Below are 20,615 nucleotides of genomic sequence, written 5' to 3'. Positions count from 1 at the left end.
CGAGCGGGGGCTACTGTTCATTGCTGTGTGCAGGCTTCTCATTGCAGTGACTTCTCTTGTTGCAGAGCACGGGATCTAGGCGTACGGGCTTCAGTAGTTGTGGCATGTGGGCTCAGTAGTTGTGTCTCACAGACTCAGTAGTTGTGGCTCACAGGCTCTAGAGCACAGGCTCAGTAGTTGTGGCACACGGGCCCAGCTGCTCCGTGGCATGTGGTATCTTCCCAGACCAGGGATCGAACCCGTGTCCCCTACACTGGCAGGCGGATTCTTAACCACTGCACCACCAGGGAAGTCCCCCTTCTTGGTGAATATTTTAAAAGAAATATATTTTTATTGTTTTGGCAACTTAAACTAATTAATATGTGTTTCCAAGTTGAATCTCCTGTGCATAGGTAAGACTTGTTTGCAGATTAGCAATATGTATTTGTAGACACAGTTAATATTTAAGACGAGAAATACTTTGATCTTAACTATTTTGAAATAAACTCTTCTTAGCCTTGTTTATTCTATTAATTTGTTAGGCAAATACTTGATTCATTATCTCAAGATAAACTTAAACCCAAGCCAAGTCAAATTATTTCAAATTTAGATATAATGAATACATAGTAATGAAGCTTAAATATATTTGCAAATAAAATGAGAGCAAACTGTTCTCAATGAGAGACAGAAAATATCAATAAAGAGAGGAGGGGAACCAGGAATAAAATAGAAATCCAATCTATCTTCCCTTGAAGGAAAAAAAAAAAAGATGCGACAGCCTCCTTGTATCTGGTAATCTAATCTCGACACTTGTCTCTTCTGGAAGTGTAATTTTGGCTTCTTTCCTCACTGTGTACCCATCTCTTCCACTGCCCCCCGACCTTAACTCCTGGAAATGTATAGTTCGTGTAGAAAAGCAACATGTTCTGCCCTCTGGTAGAATGCCCCTGTAAAGGTGCCAGTAGAACTTAGATTGTCTCAAATGTAGAAATATATTTTCTACAGTGACACTGGGAAACCTTTCAGGTTTCTGGATTCTTAAAGATTCTGCCACCTGAAAATTCTATTCCAAAATCTACTTTGCTGTGACTAATTGTTAGGCAGGCAACAGAGTTATTCAAGACTAATATTACTGGTTTTGAACTGAGATTAATATTTTGAGAAAGCCTAACTATCTCTGTGGAACAATGTTTCTGATCAAAATGTTACCTCAAGAGCCCCAGAAGGTAAATAACTTTATTTGAGAAGAAAAAGATCCATTAACATTTTTGTCACATATGTCTGGTTAAATGATTTCTTCTGGGTGATAAAACAAGAAAATCATCACCATATGCTGCTTAATAAAACTTGTTCTAGTTTGAGAGTTAATACCACAGCTGATAGATTTTTGCATCTGTTTAAGTAATCTTTTACTACAGTCACCAAATTTAGTGACTTAAAATAGCAATTCATTGATATCGCAGACGGTTCTGTAGGTTGACTGGGCTCTGCTGAGCTTGGAATACTTGCTTGGAGCCTCTCATGTGGATGCAGTCGGATGGTGGCTGAGCTAGAGTAATCTGAAGCCTTGAGTGGTTTGGACATCTAAGATGGCTTCTTGACTCACATATTTGGCTCCTGGGCTAGTATGGCTGGAAGAGCTAGAAGGTGGTCTCTCTCTCTTTCTGTTAACACATGACCTCTTCACATGGCTAGCTTGGGATTCCTCATAGTAATACAATCTCAGGGTAGTTAGAATTTTTACATGGTGGCTGTTTCTCCTAGAGTAAAGGTTCAAGGGACTCTTGCAGAAGCTGCAAGGCTTTTGGTAACCCAGCTTTGGAAGCATCACTTTTGTTTCATTCAGTTAGTAGAAAGCTAGTCATACACAGGTGCCAACCTATGTAACTCCCGACAGCAAAAGCAGGAACAATTTGAGCAATAAAATAAATACATAATATTGGATTATCAACCAAAGTACAATATAAGATAGGGATCCATTGGGTCCATACTGATATAAATGAATGATTAAATAAATAAATAAATAAGTAAATGTGGGAGAAGAGACAGATCTCCCTTGAAGTGGCACTCCAAATAATTTATGTATGTAGATATTCCACCCTCAAAAAGGGGAAGCATGAATCCCTACTCCTTGTGTGGGCTGCTCCTATTGACTTCCTTCCAAACAGCACAGAATAGAACAGGGGAAAGAAAGAGTATCTCAGCCTTATGATCAAGGTCAGTATCAACAGTGATAAATCATGTTGACAATATGTATCCTTGATATGTTGTGATAAAAATGACACTTTACTCCTGTAATCTTCCTTCCAAAAACCTATAACCCCAATCTAATTATGAGAAAAACATCAGACAAGTTCCAATAGAAGGACATCCTACAAAATACTTGATCTGTATTCCTCAAAACTGTTAAGGTCGTCAAAAACAAATTCTGAAAAACTGTCACAACCAAGAGGAAACAAAGGAGACAATGACAAGAAAATGTAATGTGATATATTGGATGCAGTCCTGGAACAGAAAATGACATTAGGCAGAAGCTAAGGAAATCTGAATAAATTAGTATGGACTTTAGTTAATAATACTGTATTAATAAGTTTTCATTAATTGTAACAAATATACCATGAAAATATAAGATGTTAATAATAGGAGAAATTTGGTGAGGGGCAATGTGAGAACTGTGTGTACTATGACCTTATTTTTTCTATAGATCTAAAACTTTTCTTAAAAATAAGGGTCTATTAAAAAAAAAAAATCTAGTCAAAGGGCCCAGATTTGAAGGGAGGGGACTACAAAAGGTGTGAAAAACAGGAGGTGTGGTTCATTGGAGGACCATCTGCAATAGCATTCATTTCACTGATTTTCTTCTGAGGACCCACCTCTCTGCCCCTATTCCCAGTTCATATGTCTGAAGCCTCACCCTTTGGTCCTAGAGGTAGAGCCAGGACTCTGGCCTAAGGCAATCAGTGAGTTTCCCTGTCCTCACCAAAATCTCCTTACTTGTAACCAAAAGTAAGGGAATTGCATCTCCTTTGCCACAGGATAGTTTCAGTGGGCAGTGACTTAAGCCAGGGCAGTCAGAGTAATACTAAGACTGTTAGAAAAGTCGCTCTGGCTTTGAACTTGAATATATGTGAGGTGGGAGCTGCTGCCTCTTATCTTGCCATCAGAAGGGGAGTACTTGGAGGTGACAGGAACCACCAACTAGAGTCTGAGAAAGAAGCCAACAGAATGGGGGTAGCTGATAGGGATAGAATGAAAAGATGGAAAAAATGAGCTGTGGGACAGTTTGGAGCCCAGAATCCATCCCTACTTAGAGGAGTTCTGCCTCTGGAGATTTCCCAGTCACATAAGTCAATAGTCTCTTTTTAAGTCAATAGTCTCTTTTTGGCTTAGGTCAGTTTGATTTGGGACTTTTTTGGTCCATTACAAGAGAAAAAGTTCCTAGGTGATATAATGAAACAATAATTGTCCTCCAGTTTATTTCTATGTTAAATATGATCAGAATATTATTTGAGTCCTACTTTTCCTTGAGGCTGCTCTGTTTATTCTCAAATAATTCATTATTTATCTAAAGATAAATCTGGCAAAGAGTAAATTGGTAAATATGTTTAAAACATTCAGAACGATTGCATAGCACACAGGAAGTGCCCAATAAATGTTAGATATTATAATTATTGTTTTAGCTTACTTTAAACGGCTAAAACTTTATTACGGCATCTCTCATCTGGTGTTAAATATGCATGTAGTTATCACAGTAAAAAATTAGATGAATCGTATAGCAAAGTGGCTAAAAGCATGTGTTTTATAAATTCATGGGGCTGGGTTCAAATTCCAGCCCTGCTCCTTACTTATGGGAGCTCCTTACTTACTTATGTTCAAAGTCAACTATGTTCTAAAATTATAAATGAAAAAGTTGCACATGCTGAACAGTAAGTTGAAAGAGATACTGTTTGCTAGGTGATCAGTGTCATAAAATTAAACTCATGGTGAATAAAGGGCATCAAACTGAAATTATATAAAACAAAGTAAAGGGGCTGAGATATGGTGTTATATGAATCTACTTTAAATACAAAATAACTTTTAAAGAACAAGCCAATGCTAATATTTTAATTGTTGTAATGGGACCATTTGGGTTGCAAGTAAGAAAATCCAATTAAAATAATTTTCTCATCTAGCAAGTCTGGAAGTAGCCTGGCTCCTGGCTTAGTGCTGTAATGATTGACTCAGTTTTTTTTCATCTTTCATCCAGCTCCCTCCCTGGTCACAAGATGGCTGCAGCAGTTCCAGCTATCACAATCTCACACCAATGTCCAGGTAAGAAAAGAGAACATCTTCCTTGTGTTTCTGTAGAAAAACTAAGTAAGAAACCTTTGCAGAAGAAGCCTGTTTCCCACTGTTCCATCCTGCACAGACTTCTCTTCAAGTCTCATTGGCCAGAAGAGGGTCACAAGGGAAATAAAAGTACCGGATTTGTTTGGATGACCTAAGAGTCACCTCTGAGGGCTGGGGCTGGAGCACTTGTCTGTGTAAATGAGCACAGTTAGTTGTCAGGATGGAAGAAGAGGGAAATGGTTGCTGGGCAGGCAGACAAAAGCCTGCTACACTGACAAGCACCATTCCAAATAATCAGAAAAAGAATTCAATTGATGGAAGCATAATACTAAATATTATGCAGTAGTTAGAGGGAATAAGTGTACAGCAACATATATAGACCATAAAAGCTTAGTATTCAGTGAAAAAAGTGGGAAAGAGAATAAAATCTATTGTATAATATTTATGTTGCTTAAAAATACATGAACACTGGAACTTTGACCTCGTGCTATAAGGAGTGTAAGCTGGTAAAACCATTTGGGAAAACTTTTGGGCAGGATCTACTAGAGCTAAACAAAAGCATGCCTTATTTCCCAGTAAACTCATCTTCTAGGTATATACACATGAATGCCTATGTGCGCCAGACATGTCTGAGAATATTCGTAGCAACACCATTCATAACAGTCCAAAACTGGAAACCAGCCACCCAAGTGTCCATCAGCTAGAGAATGGGTAAATAAATGATGGTATAGTTCCACATTAGAAGACTGTAATGGAATCCAGTGTTCACTGGAATACTATACAGTCATGAGAATGAATAAATGACTGCTCCATGCTACAACTAATGAAAGAAGTCTGTTACAATAGAGTACTAACTATATGATTCTATTCATATAAATTTAAAAAATGGGCAAAATTAATCTATAATGATAGGAGTCAAGATAGTAGTTTCCTTTTGGGAGAGGTTAGAGTTATTAGGCTGGGCTTCTGGTGAGCTGGTAATGTTTTATTTCTTAACAGGTGTGGTAGTTTCATGGGTTTATTTGTGAAAATTCACTGAGCTGTATATGTACCATGTTCATTTCTCTATATGCATGTTATACCTAAAATTTTTTCTTTAAAAAACTATGCACATGCAAAATAGCATTTATTTAATGAGTAAACGGGAATACAAAGAAAACTGAGTCCCTGCCTTCATGGAGCTTAATTCTAATAATAAAAATAAATGTAAAATAGTAATAGCAGGTAATACTTAAATAGTGTAGATTGTGTCGCAGATCAAATTGTAACCATATGAAGTAAATACTATCAGCATCCCCATTTTAGAGCAGAGGAAATTAAGGCATAGGACTGCCTGCTGTGCACTCTACCACATAATAAGTGGTAGAGTGAGAATGCAAGCCTAGTAACTCTATCTCTAGGGTCTGCCTTTTAACCAGGATGCCCTATTGCCTCTCATGCTACTGAAGGAGAAAGACAAAAAGCAAAGATAGGTACAAAAAGTATCTCAGGTGGCAATAACTACAACTGAGTAAAACCAAGGTACAGAGGCAGAAAGTGATAAGGGGGATTACTCTTTAAAATAGGACGATTAGGGAAAGTTCTCTCCCTCCGCCTTTTTAAAAACAAAGCGACATTTGGACAAACACATGAAGGAAGTGAGTGAGCCATGTGGACTGATCAATAAGTGTGTCAGGCAGAAGAAACAGCAAGGACAAAGGCCCTGAGGTGTGCATGTTAAGTTCAAGAAATAGCTAGGAGGCCAGAGTGGCTAAAGTAGAATGAGATGTGGGAGAACGGGAGGAGACAAAGTCAGAGTTAGTGGGCACCAGATCATGGATAGCCTTGTAGGCCAGTGTTTGTACTTTATAAAGATACGTATATATATCCAATGACTTAGTAAACATATTAGAGTGAGTGCTTCCCATAGGGAGAGGAATGGTTGAGGGAATCATGACTAAAAGAATTAAATACAAGGGAGGGACATAGCACCAACCTATTAGGCCAGAGTGTCATGAGTATTATTAACTCAGTTCTACACCTGAGTTGTGGGGCAGAGGTGGGAACAGCTCTGGTGTAGCCTTTAACCAGAGAGGACTCTATACTCCATCTCCACATCACTATAAATTATCCAAAAATTCAAATGATTGCATCAAATCTCCATTTCAGAGAAGAAAGATATGCCCTAAGAGTGTTAGGACTTCTCTGTCTCTGATGATTCGTTCCCATGCAAGTGGCAGGATTTGTAATGGATGGCACTGCCTTTGGCCTGCCGTGTGGCAAAAGACCGCTTTTTGTTTTGGCAAAGCATCTTACCAAAAGATTAATAAGACATAGTTCCTATAAAAACATATTAGCATCAGTCTTTTAAAAACTGTATGATTTAATGGTTTAATGTTTTGCTAGAAATGTCAGGACTATGACAAACTACATGAATTGATGCTTAAAACATTGTGATTTCTTTAAAAACAAACATCCTGCATGCACACCAGTAAACCCCAAGAAGCATCGAGCCTCCTTATTTGTATTTAAACCTAAATAGGTTTCTTTTGTCCAGAAAAAATTTTATACTTCATTGGTAATAGGAAAGATCTTGCTTTAGGTTAGAGAGATTTTTATTTTGTTCAGGCTAATTATTGCAAATTTTGCCTCCTTCTTTATTTTTGGGATCTCAAAACCCAGAAAAGTATCTTTTAAAAAAGGACAATTGTCCTGTAACTATTCAAGTGAAATAATATTTAAAAGCATTGTGTCCTGGGAGTTCAGAAGTTGTACTTTTGACTTCATTAAGGACTTTCAAAGAAAAGAGAGTAGAAAGAGAACCATTTTCTGTGATTTGACTCGCAAATAAGCTTCTAGGTTCCAGATCTATATTAAAATGCAATTGTAAAAGGGGTGGGCACTCTGCACATTAATTTATAATGTGTCTATTAATCAGTTCACTATTTATTGAATGTCTCCTGAATGTCAAACACTGTGCTAAGTACCTGGGATATATTGATGAGGGAAAACAGACACAGTCCTGCCTTCATAGTGCTACAGGCTAGCAGGGCAGTGGACATCAGTAAAGTCATTACACAAGCACATATAAAACTGCAAGTGTGATGAGCACTGTGGAGAAGAGGCTCATGATGCAATGAAAGCCTGTATGGAGGACTTTGGACTAGACGGGTTGGTTAGGGAAGGCTGCTCTGGAGACATGATGGTTACATTCTGATATGAAGGAAGAAGGTAGGAATTCACTTGGAGAAGGAGGAAAGACAGAGAGTGAAAAACAGAGGGAAAAGCCAAGTGATTAGAGGGAACACAGATCTGAAAGAAAGTCAGTTCTGGAATTCTGAATTAGAGAAAGGAAGAATATAGATGAAGGTTATATTCATTTATTCATTTAATTAAAACGTATTGAATGCCTACTGTATGCCAAATCTTGTTCTAGAGGCTGGAAATATTAAAGAGCATTGACTTTGTTGTATAAGTAAAGACATTAAAAAGTTTAATCATGTGGGGATTAAAGGGTGGGGTGGTGATATGATCATATTTTTGCTTTGCAAAATTAACTCCAAAATGGAGAATGGATGAGAAGAGGCCAGAGTGTATTTTGTGGACCAGGTAAGAAGCTAACCAGGTGCTCCGGCTGAGTCACAAGGGTAGCTTGCATGAGGAAAGTGATGCTGGAGATAACCAGCATCACCGGGTGTGGACAGTTTCGAAAGATGGTTTAGGAAGCAAAATAGGACATTGTGATAGGTTGAGGGGGCAAGGAGAGAAATGTCAAGGATGTGTCTGAGGGTTCTAGCTTATATAGCTAGATGGGTTGCATAAAATAATGGCAATAATAATTAACATTACTAACTGCTTTGACCTGAGTTTTGGGGTGGTGAGGGGCTATGAGTGGAAATTACTGAAGTGTAGTCTTTAGTCAAAGTAGAGTCCTTCCTCCAACTCACCATAAGTGACCAACAATGATTGCCTCAAATCTCCACTTTTTTTGGGGGGGGGATGGAGTAAACATGTCCTGAGTATGTTAGAATTTCACTGGTTTTGATGATCCATGTGAACAGCAGAGTCTTTTATAAGCTGCACTGCTTTGTCCACGCAGTGATGCCAAGAGTCCTTTCCTCTTTAGACACAGCATCTTCTGAAAAGAACAGTAAGACATAGTTCCCGAAAAGCAAAGTAAGTATCCAATGGAGGGGGTATAGCAAGGAGTGGAGAAGAACACACCCCAGATGCTCAGCTGGGAGCCACGTCAGATCAAAGCCCAGAGCATGGAGATGCAGTCTGTGAGGCTGGAGCATAGGGTGGGACGTGTGGCCTGGCGGGAGATGAGGCAGAGGTGCAGGCCGAGGTTGCATGCCAGAGGACCCTCTGCACTTTGCTGAGGTTTAACTTTACCCGAAGGGCAGTGGGGAGACGTTGAAAAGGTTAGGAAAATGTCAGGAATAAGATTAGATTTGCATTTTAGAAAGATGACTTTATAATAATTTAAGCTATCCTTATTTTATGAACTTTTTCTGAATGTGTATTATTTTCACAATAAAAATGATTTTTAAAAAAGGAAAGCCTATTTTGTCTGATAGATTGGGTTAGACTCGGCATGTGAGACAAAATATAGGGAAACCAGTTAGAAAGCTATTGCAACAGGAGGTTGCTAAAATGGAGGAGAGGATGCGAACTTTGCAGCCAGGAAGACTTAAATTTGGATAGACCCTGGCTGTACCACTTCTTGACTGAGTGAACTTGGGCATCTGGTTTTCTTTTCTGGATGTCAGTTTTTTTCATCTGTAAAAATATGGGTAACAATACCTCCGTACCTATTTTCTGTTGTGAGGATTATGTATGAGAAGTTCTCAGCATACAGTACTCTCAGTAAACGTAGTTCTTATTAATGTTAATGATGAAAAGAGTCTGAATTAAGGCAGAAACAATGGGAATGAAGAAGGGGAGAGTAGATGGTAATGATGTTAAGGAGGTTGATTATATAAGCTTCAGGGACTGACTGAATGAACGTGGAGGAGCTGCCATCAGACTTCTCAGGGATCCCACTTGGGTGGAATTAGGCAGATGGTGCTCGCATTCACTTAGAAAGAGAAATCAGGAGGGTTGGGTTGTTGGTTTGGGGGGTGGGTAGGTTGGGAATGAGGGGAATTATGTCAGTGTGAGACTTGTTACACTTGAGATGCCCCGAGGACAGCTGGCTGTATGGGTCTATAGCTCTGTGAGGAGTGGCGGCTTCAGAATGGATATTAGGGAGGTGGAACTTTCTAATGAACATATGCTCAGAGTAATGAGTAGAAGGGCAACGTTAGGGCCATAGGGAACATGAGCATTTTAAGAGGACGGCAACAGAACAGGAGGCAGGAAAAGGGGAATGAGAAAAGGAAACAATAGTCATATATGTTAAGAGGAGAAGCAAGAATTATAAGCCAAGAGATAAGAAAATTTCAGGAGGAAGGGAGTGGTTAATACCGTCAACTGCCACAAAGAGGTCAGCTAAGCTTTTCACGGAAAGATAAAAAGCATTTGATTTAGCACCTGGGAGTGAGTGAGTGTGTGTGTGTGTGTGTGTGTGTGTGTGTGTGTGTGTGAGTGTGTGTGTGTGTGTGTGTGTGTGAGGGTGGTGTTACAGTCTTGCCAGAGCCCCTTGAGTGGAGCGGTAGGGTTGGAATCCAGATTGCAGTCTGTGCAAGAGTGGACAGGAGGTATGAAGTGGACCTGGGCTGGAATTGTCCTCTGTTCTTTTTGCGAGGGGAAAGGGAAAAATAGGGATGGTGGAGTTTTGTTTGTTGGTTTTAAGAATGAACTCTTGGGTGTGTGGGGAAGTAGCGAAACTAGAGAGAGAAAGAATAAGGGTGCTTCTGCACTATGTGGGAGGGGTAGAATTTGCCAGCACAGGTGAAGGAATTAGCCAGAAACCAGAAAAGGGAGGTCACTTCCTTTGGAATGAGAGGAAAGCTGGCACAGATGGATACGGATAAAAATAGGTAAAAGCGTGGGCTGGAGAGGTGTGAGATGTTGAGGAAGTTCACACTGATGATCTCAGTAGTCTTTGGGAAGAGAGTGGCGCTGGCCACAGGGCAAAAAGTTAGGAAGGCTTGGTTTTACTTAGCTGTTTGGGGGGCCAGGAACAGTTAGTTGCTCACAAATGGGCTCCAGAAGGGACTGTTGAGTAGCATTCCAGTTCCTGCTGGGGTTGAAGGTAGCTTGCTGGCTGGATGTCCTCCACCAGTGTTCCCCGTTGCAGCCACGCAGGACTGAGGAAGAGGCTATCAGAAGTGACAGGGCTGAGGGGCTATGGAAGGGCAGGGCTGAGTGTGTGCAGGAGCTGACGGGGAGGCAAGGTGGACGGTTGTTCCTTGATCCAGAGAATGTAGGCCATGGTAGAGAGCAGGACTGGTGAGTGTGTGTTTAGGAATTTGAGGCCATGGTTTTAGCAAAACACATACCCTAACACTTAACCCCTGTAATCTGAACAGAGAGGTGCAGGGTGAGGCCTGTGGTTATCTACATGGCTATTTTTAGTTTGATGGTCCTTAGTTGGTGGTCCCTCTTGTTTTCACTTTCCTGGGTGGAAGCAGCAACTTGAAAAAAACCTAATTAGGGACTTCCCTGGTGGTCCAGTGGTTGGGACTCTGTGCTTGCACCGCAGGGGACGCGGGTTCAGTCCCTGGTTGGGGAACTAGGATCCCGCATGCTGCGTGGCATGGCCAAAAAATAAAAAATTAAATAAAAACCTAATTAAAAAGAAATGATTTCTGTAATTTGAGGTCTTTGGACAATGGGAACACCAGAAAAGATCGTAAAATACTGATGAGACCAAAGCAGTATTTATACAGGCATTACAAACAACTTGGGCACTATTCTAAATTAAGTTAAAAAAAATATAATTACAAGACAATGCATAGGTTATTCTTTCTTCTTTTCCTAAATTGCTTTAAATATTGTATGTCATATCTTAGTGAGAGGAAATAAAATGGGGTATATGTAGCTACTGTTACTGGATTTTTTATTCAGGCTAGTGTTTGTGTGTGTGTGTGCGTGCGTGTGTTTACCAGTCAAGGAGCCCCTCTGTGCATTTTTTGGCATTTGATGTCAAGTGTTAGTGCTAAACAAGAATATCTGTTGGAGTTAATAACAGTAGCTAAAATTCTCTTTGCAGTTGACTGCAAAGATGGGAATAAAGTATTGAAATCAAACTGTTTAGGAATTTGTCTTTCAAATTAAAATATCTTTAAAATTCTGGCAGGTGGGCAAAGTAAGCAGCCAGCCTGGGGTTGGAGGTAACAGAATAGTTCTGGAAGGGACCAGTTATACCAATAAATGTTTGCTGCCAAGTGCTGCCTTTTAAAAGGAGTGTTGCCCCTTTTATGGGTTCCCTCTCTTGAACCAGTCTGGTTGGGGGAGGGAGTGGGGAGAGAAATTAAACCTGTTAGGGGAGCCCATCAGTGATTCTTATAGGCGATAGGGTTAGTGTGATGGCAGCCAGGTTTCCTGCCAGAAATCGACCTGGTGCTATAAAAATGTCAGGAAGAGCGTGCACAAAATGGAAACACAAAAACGCCAACTATAGGAGAATAGATAAATATATTGTGGTTAATTCTCACAATGTAATATTTACTTGCAATGAATGAAAGTACAAATATACATGACACTTGGATGAATCTGTCACAAAATGTTAGTGAAAAAAGAAAATCCCAGGAAACTATATATAGTACAATACCATTTTTGTAACATTGAAAAACAAGCTAAGGAATAATAAACACAAGGTTCAGGATAGTGGTTGGTTACCCCTGAAGCGGTGAGGGTGGAGGGCACACAGAGGACGTCATGGGGAGAGCATATAAATAGATATTAGTTATTGTTAATATCATTGTTTAGGTTTGATGGGGTATTCATGAGTGTTTATATATCATTTAAAATAAAGTAAATAAAATGAAGAGAGCCATGAATCGATTGATTGAGATAGTGCATCAGAAACCAAAGAAATGTGTATTTCTAGCAGCATGACATTGTGGGCAGCAAATATTAGCATAACATGGGCCCTGTTGACAAGCCCGGCCCTTCTCACTTGGTGAACAAGGCTGAAGAACCTCTTCCCACAGGGCTGTACTTTCTAGTACAAAGATGGACTACAAACCAAGAATTTGACAAAGTCATAAATTCTGTGAAAGAAAAACAAAACCAAAAACATAATAATATTTCTTTGTGTAGTCATGTGCAGGTATGTCTCTAGGATAGATGTCCAGAAACAGATTAGTTAGATGGAAGGTATGTACATTTAAATTTTTGATAGATACTGTCAAATTGCTCTCCAAAAAAAGTTTGTACTAATTTACATTTCCACAACCTTCTTTTTCCACATTCTTGCCAACACTGGTGATTATCAAATCTTTTGGCTTAGCTAACTGGCAAAATATGACATCCCATTTTTGCTTCAACCAACCAATTTTTAGATGAGCTTTTGGCATGAGGTTCATTAGTGGATTGAAGACTCTGCATATTTCTTTTCCATTATTGGCCAAAGAATGGCTGTAGTTGTATTTGCCTAAAAGTTCTTTGGGAGGGGCTTCCCTGGTGGCACAGTGGTTAAGAATCTGCCTGCTAACACAGGAGACATGGGTTCGAGCCCTGGTCTGGGAGGATCCCACATGCCGCAGAGCAAATAAGCCCATGCGCCACAACTACCGAGCCTGCGCTCTAGAGCCCGTGAGCCACAACTACTGAGCCTGTGTGCCACAACTACTGACGCCCACTTACCTGGAGCCCATGCTCAGCAACAAGAGAAGCCCGTGCACCACAACGAAGAGTAGCCCCCACTCAACACAACTAGGGAAAGCCTGCGTGCCGCAACAAAGACTCAACGTAACCAAAAATAAAAAGAAATAAATTTAAAAAAAGAAAAATTCTTTGGGAACAGTTGTGCCCTGTGTTTAGATCTATTAGTTTATAATCCATTTGGTCAGAAGTAGTGTTTACCTAAAACCCTTGGAGGGATGGAAGGGGAGGGAAGGGAGATTTATTCAGTGCTTTTATGTAGCAAGTAGTGGGCTAGGTGCTTTCACGTGTTCTCTCATTTAGTTTCTTCTTCGTGGCAGGCCCTCTGAGGAAGTTTGGAGACTCATAGAATTGAAGACTTGCCTTAGGCATGGAGTTAGGCAGTGATTCAGCCAGCTCTCACTTTGTTTAACATAATCCCCCCACCACCCCGCTTAAGCCTAACAGAAGATAGCACCATTTGAAGGATTTAGTCTTTTAATGGTTCTATTCCAGTTGTTTCCAACCTTGGCTGTACATTGAAATCTCCTGGGGAACCTGAAAAAAATACTCATACCTATGTCCTACTCCCAAATATTCTGATGTAATTCATCTGAGGTGTTTTAAAAAAAAACTCCCAGTGGATTCTACTGTTCAGCTAAGGTTGAGAACCACTGGTCTAATTCAGCTCCAGACTTCTTTTTAGACTGGTGATCTAATTGATCTCCAGATTTCTTTTTAGACTTGTATTCAGTACCTGTAATGCAATTTTGTGACGCTCTTTTGCCACCTTATCTCCTAAAAGTTTTTCAACTTATTATTTTTGGTTTATTTTGAGACTTTTGGAAAAAATCCATAATAGGCTTTGGAATAATTGCAGATATCCTGGTGTGCGATGGATAGAAAACTGCATTACTAAATTGAGGTCAGGAATTGCTGAGCTAATTATTTCTCAGGTCTTTATTTTGCAGTTTTTAAAATCAGTAAACCAACTGCAACATGACATAAGCAGTCTTCGTCTTGAAGAAGAGTATCAGCAGAATATTAGTATCACTTACGACTTTTCACAAATACATTTTCATCTGTTATTGAAGATGAAATAGTACAGAACAGGGAGCTCAAAAAAGGAAATATGTCAGCTGCAATAAATGAAATCTTATTCAAATGTTATTCAGTTTTCCTGGGAATGTTTACCCACTGCCTTATAAAAGTAAAATACCTACTGATTGTCTATCACATATATGATGAGCTTAGTCAGTAAAATCATTTCCCCCATCTGTGATATCAAGATGCCTTCCCCCCTGCAGTACAGCTTTAGAAAAACTAGACACAATTATTTTGGCAGCTCAGATGGGGATCATCATGCCTCTTATCTATTCAGTTGTTGTGGTTTATTTTTTTATTTTATTCTATTATTATTATTTTTTTTTTGCGGTACGCGGGCCTCTCACTGTTGTGTCCTCTACCGTTGCGGAGCACAGGCTCCGGAAGCGCAGGCTCAGTGGCCATGGCTCACGGGCCTAGTCGCTCCGCGGCATGTGGGATCTGCCCGGACCGGGGCACAAACCTGTGTCCTCTGCATCGGCAGGCGGACTCCCAACCACTGTGCCACCAGGGAAGCCCTGTGGTTTATTTTTAATGTACATTGATCTTTCATATTGCATTTCTTGGTGGTGTGGGCAACAGTTATAGGAGACCTGTGTGGTGATTTTTAGCACAGACCTTGTTTTTTCCTTTCCAAAGCACTTATTATTGTTGTTGCTATTAATATTTTAACTTGTAGGTTTTTTCAAACCAGTTTAATGTAACTTCTGAATATGGAATCCTATTCGATTTCTGTGTGTCCTGTGAATATTTTGCTTCTCCTTCCAGTCTTCTTTTCTATAAGTCTCATTCATCATGGTCTCACTCATCCTGATATCAGCTTTGCAAAGGCCACACACCAGGAAAGGGATCCAGCATGATAGTATAGGAAAAGCCAGACTTGGTGGACTTTACTTGTAGTGCAACATCAATGCTTTCTTATAGAATTTTGAGTTATTCTATGTCACAATTTCCTAAATCTATAAAATGGAGATAACAGTTCCCGAGGACTAAACAACAGACTGTATGTGAATGCACTTTGAAGTGTATAAAGTGTGGTATATTCAGTACTATTTATTTTTAACTAGTCCATTTTCCATCTAATATCTGCAAAGTTGGTAAAATAAACCAAAAACCATCTTGAAGCTGCTCTCTGGTGTGTGATGAGTGTGTGAGATCGGAATTTAAAGACCTCATGTGAATCAGGGCAAATCATTTCATCTCAGCTTTGGTTTCTATCTTTAAGATGAGAATAATAGATAGATGCCAACTCAGATGGTGGATGGATTAAATACTATCAACAATATGAAAGTACTTTGTAAAGGGCAAAGCACCTCACAAACATTAGCTAATTCCTCATTTAAACTTGGGTGCATGACCCATCCTTCAAGTCACGCATCTTTTTCCTCAGCTCCAAGGCCCAGAAACTCAGTGCTACCTCCAGAATTCCCACACCCTCTCCCACTTTGCTGCTCCTTCACTAGGTCCTCCCATCTGGACACCTCCACCTTCTGACCTTCTTTCACCTTCTTTACTCCCACCCCTCTCCCAGATTATACTGACATTTTCTTTCCCTGGGTTTTATTTTCTTCATTATGAAATTACACTTCTATTAATATAGATTAAGATTACACTTACTTTTAATGCTGCTTGTGACTAGCATTTAAGATGACTAATCTGTTGATTATCCGAAAATAAATGTTACTAAGTTGTGTTGTTCTTTCAGAGAGTATAGTGTATTTTAGCAGTGACCAGAGTACCAGAACCCACGGTAATAGCAAATATAAATATTTCAGATCTGTGTTAGGTTTGAGGTACATGTTTAAGGAGGGATGTGCCTTTTGTTACCATCCAAGGTATGCCTTCTAGTCAGCTCCTCACTCTGCTATCTAGAATGCTGCTCCTAGATGGAAAGAAAATAAAATACATTTTTTACCTTTTTCGGCAGTGCCGCATGGCTTGTGGGATCTTAGTTCCCCAACCAGAGATCGAACCCAGGCCCTAGGCAGTGAAAGCGTGGAGTCCTAACCACTGGACCACCAGGGAATTCCCTTTTTTGGATTCAGATGAAAAGTTATTTAATAATACCTTGATTATATTTTAAATAATTTTAATAATGTCATATAATATATATTTTAATTCTTTTGTTGAACTTTGATTCAAATATAAGATGATAAGCTTTTAAAATATTATACAAATCTCCTGAAACACATGTGTAACATAACATACCTGTTCCTTAAAAAAATCCCAGTCAGTTCTGTTCCTATCTTAATAGTATTCTACAATGTTTTCTACCAAAAAAAAAAAAAAAAGTTTCCCAATGTCCTCTCTTTTTATTAAAAAAAACATCATTTTTAGGTGGATATTCTTTTTCACACAGAGTCCCTAAAGTCAGCTGACTTCCCCTAGTCACGTATACCTAATGTAGAGCAGTTGATTTTTGAAACTTTTCTGTGAACTCACAGGAAAAAATAAAAATGAGTGAAAAACCAAACCAAACAAACATCTCTGATTATTCTAGAGATTTTTCTTCCTGGGAGTTCTTTATCTTTTGCACTTTTGCGGGTGTTTTACTAAGTCATAGATTTTAACAACAAACAGATCTTCTATGACTACTTTGTGTAGCCAGAAAAAAAGAAGTTGCTTCTGGATAACTAATAACTTTTAAGTCATTCGTAATAAAAACAATACTCCTTCCCTTGGGCTATGAGACTTCTTGGGCTGAAAGAGATTGAGGCATTACTTAGCGCCAACTCCTGTATTTATTCCCAAATGGGGAACTGGGCCACAAGGAGGTGACAATTTACTTGAGTTCACACAATGACTAGTTTTATTGGGGAGTTCTTAAGAAAGAGTATGGATAGACATATCTAGATAAGAGATAAAAAACATCTGAGTTATATTGGTTTGTTAGTGAGCTGTTAGCCATTTCATCTTTCAGATGTTATTTATCCGTGATTCTGTTCTCTTGGCAAAGGGAATAATAGAAGCAGGATTCCTGCCCTCTTGCTGAGCTTGGAAGAGTTATGTGTGTGTGTGTGTGTGTGTGTGTGTGTGTGTGTGTGTGTGTGTGTAAGGAGGAGTAAAGGAAAATTAGCCTCTTTTTTTTTGAAATTTACTTCTTCTCTGGCCTGGTATGGTCATAGTTCTTAACCCCTGACCTTAGAAAAATAAGATTTTAAAGTGTATGTTTTGGTGTGGGGTAGGGGGGCTCCCAGCATCCCTGAGGGGAGCCTTGACTTGGATACTTTCAGGGCAGGGCCAATCACTGCTGGCTCTGGTGTTGAACGGTTCTAATTGCTTGAAAATTTTTCATTATATTGAGTTGAAATCTGTTCCCTGTAATTTATACCCACAAATCCTAGTCCTTCTTTCTGGAAAAACCCAGACCCAATATATTCAATCGACTGCCTTCCTCCTCATGGAGGCCTCTTCTTTCTGGAATAACCACTCCCATACCCTTCAGCTTTTCTCCATAGGGCATTATTTTCAGACCTCTGATTGCTATTCTTAGGACTCAGTCTGGTTTTGAACTGTGTCTTTTAAAATGTGAGGTTGAGAACTGAGTATCTCTCCAGATGTGGTTGTCCATTATGGAACATACAGCAGAACCATAACATCTGCTAGCAACTACATTTCTATTAATAGAGACTAAATACATTTGCTTTCTTGGTAGTTGCCCTTATACTCTTGACACATATTAAGCTTGGGAGCAACTAACTCCCCTGCATATTTTCTGTGTGAAATGTTATCCTATCAGGTCTCCTCTGGTCTATGTTTGTGCAATTAAATATTTTGATCTGACATTTATCTATGTTAGATGTTATATTATGGTTTCATTGTGTCAAGAGCATCTAAATTCTTGACCTTGTCCTTGATTTATTATAAATCATTTGTGTACTTTCCTTGTAGTAAAAGAATAGTCTTACGCATTTTGAAGGGTGGGGAGCATTACTTTTCTTAGAAATATCTAGCAAAAAATGCATTGTTACTTGACCTTATCCTAGGTCTCATTAAAAAAATAAAGGTGTGTATGTGTATTGTAGGGTTTATACTACATAGCGGATGCTATGGTGTACTACCTAGATCTCCCCTTCAGAACCAAGTCACTAATTCCCCTAGTAACTGGGAAAGTTGGAAGCTGAGGGCCCTGAGCTAAATCCCTCTCTGGGAATTGCCCTCAGGCCAAGGTTTATCTCACGCAAATCGTACCACCTTCCCAGGGGCAGCCTACATACAATGACTGGTCAGGCAGGGGACTAAAGGCTCAGTCTCTTTGCTTTGAGGAAGGGCCATCCCAGCTCCAGAGATTCACAGTGTGACAGCTGAATCCTTTGTTGCGACTGCACTGAAGTTCAACTCTTCTCTCTGTCCACAGCTACGCCCCCAAAGGCGTGGATCCAAGGATCTTCCTCAATGAACTTTCTGCACTCAAATTTCCTTCAGAATCTGTTTCCCAGGGAAACAGACCTAAGAGATTTGGTAACAGAAGTGCTCTGAGGAAGCTGCTGTAAAGTGGGATTTTGGACCTTGGTTAGTGCAGATGGCTGGCAATGGTGTGTAGAAAGAGAAGTAGCCTGAAGTAAGAATATTTATAAACTCATAGACTGTGGAAAATGGTTTATCTGGTTAGCTAGGGGACTGGAAGGAGAAAGATTAGAAGATAGGGGATGAGGAGGTCTGGAGAGGAGCATATAGATGGACACATGGGAGTGGGCATAGTGTGAAGATATTTATATCACATGTTAATCTCCACCAGAGAGCATCCATAGTGGAAGGGCAACTAAACAACCAAGTAGACCAAATTGTTACCAGCCTGGGTCCTTGGACTCTTTAATCAACAGAAATTGCTAAGAGGCCAGATGAGAAATTCAGGCAAGGCTTTATTGGGACTCATGCTCTAGCATGAGGGAGTGAGAACAAGAAACAGGTTCCGTTGCTTGCACCTCCTTGGTGGTGCTGTGTGCAGGGATCATGCGCAGAACCCTGCTCTTGCTCTTGGCACCTCAGAAGTGGCAGTTGGGTTTTGGCCTTCTCTTACCTTATTGCTCATAATTTGCCCCAACTGCACATGCATGCAGTTATTTTTAGTCTCTTATAGTTTCTTTGTATTCTGTTGCTCAAGGAGACGTTTGTCCAGGTGCAAGTGCTCCAGTAAAGGGTCCCAGGTCCCAGGCCTCAGCCAGTCTCAAAATGACTTAGCTGATGTTAACCAGTCTCTGTCTTTGGTCATCTCAATGCTGACATAAAAGGAACGTAAGTGGAATAGCCATGATGGCTGTGATGGAGGCTACACATGGGCCCAACAGCATGAGCTCTCCTTTACAACGTTCATTTAGTTACTGCAGCTACTGAATGGCCAAATTTCAGCAATAGATACTGTCTTAGTTCAGGATGTTTTAACAAAGTGCCATGGACTTGGTCACTTATAAACAACAGAAATTTATTTCTCACAGTTCTGGAGGTTGGCGGTCTGAGATCAGGATGTCAGCATAGTCAAGTTCTGGTGAGGGCCCTCTCCCAGGTTGCAGACTGCCAGCTTCTCATTGTATCCTTACATGGTGGGGAGCAGAGAAGGGAAGCAAGTGCTCTTGTGGATCTTATGTGGGCACTAATCCCATTCATGAGGGCTCCACTCTCATGACCTCATCTAATCCTAATTACCTCTCAAAGGTACCTAGTATCATCAAACCTTCTAATATCATCACGTGGGTGGGGGTAGGGTTTCAACATATGCATACTGGGGGGACAAAAACATTCAATTTATAAGAGACCAATGCTGAGTCCCCTGTATGGCACCATCCCTCAAGAATACCTACCAGTAATTAGTGAGAGCTTAATTACATTGAACTCTTTTCACCCTGGAATCAGCATAGGTTCTGGGTGTGGGTTTGCCTTACCTTCCTGCAGGACGTCAATGAACACCACTATCCTGGAGCTAGGGAGTGTTTGGTCCACCAGCAGAAGATTTGCATGACACTGTATTAAACCAAGGTACCCTATCTACAGCAAAGGATGTGTGGAAGTGGATACGTGATCGTAGGATTCTCTAACCTTATTAAATACCACACCATCAAGAAGCTGCTTGCTTAGTAGAGTGATAGAATGACCTTGTGAAAGCACTATTGAGGTGCCAGCTTAGAGATGATAACCTTTAAAGATGGGGTGTAAGTGCAGTATGTCCCCTCAGTCAACCATCGTTATATAGTTCCATGTGTCTAAGAGGAAGAATACATGGACCCAGGGACCAACAATTGGAAGTAGGAACAGCCTCATTTACCACCTGTCTCAGTGGCCCACTCAGTGGGGAATTTGGGCTTCCTGTCCGCACAACTCTGGGATTTATGGGTTTAGAGGTCCTGTTTCCCAGAAGAGGAGCACTTCCATCAAAGAACAGTATTACATCCTGTTAAGCTTTAAGCTATGCTGAAACTCCATCACTTCAGATTCCTCAGGCCAAGAGACCAGCAGTTATGAAAAAGGAGTCGACC

General features: G+C 40.1%; 1 long non-coding RNA gene across 2 annotated transcripts in view; it reads left to right on the top strand.

Moving 5' to 3' along the window:
* Nucleotides 1–20,615, top strand: part of LOC113617315 (uncharacterized) — a 333,278-nt gene that overhangs the window by 58,105 nt on the left and 254,558 nt on the right. For both annotated transcript variants that reach the window (XR_003431581.1, XR_003431582.1), the window contains exon 2: nucleotides 4,226–4,290. This is a non-coding gene — a long non-coding RNA (uncharacterized LOC113617315). The remainder of the gene's footprint in view (nucleotides 1–4,225; nucleotides 4,291–20,615) is intronic.

This window comes from Aethalodelphis obliquidens, unplaced genomic scaffold, assembly GCF_003676395.1.
Source record: "Aethalodelphis obliquidens isolate GAN/ISIS:26980383/991018 unplaced genomic scaffold, ASM367639v1 scaffold4, whole genome shotgun sequence".
NCBI classification, from domain to species: domain Eukaryota; kingdom Metazoa; phylum Chordata; class Mammalia; order Artiodactyla; family Delphinidae; genus Aethalodelphis; species Aethalodelphis obliquidens.
This window is presented reverse-complemented; position numbering and strand designations above follow the sequence as displayed.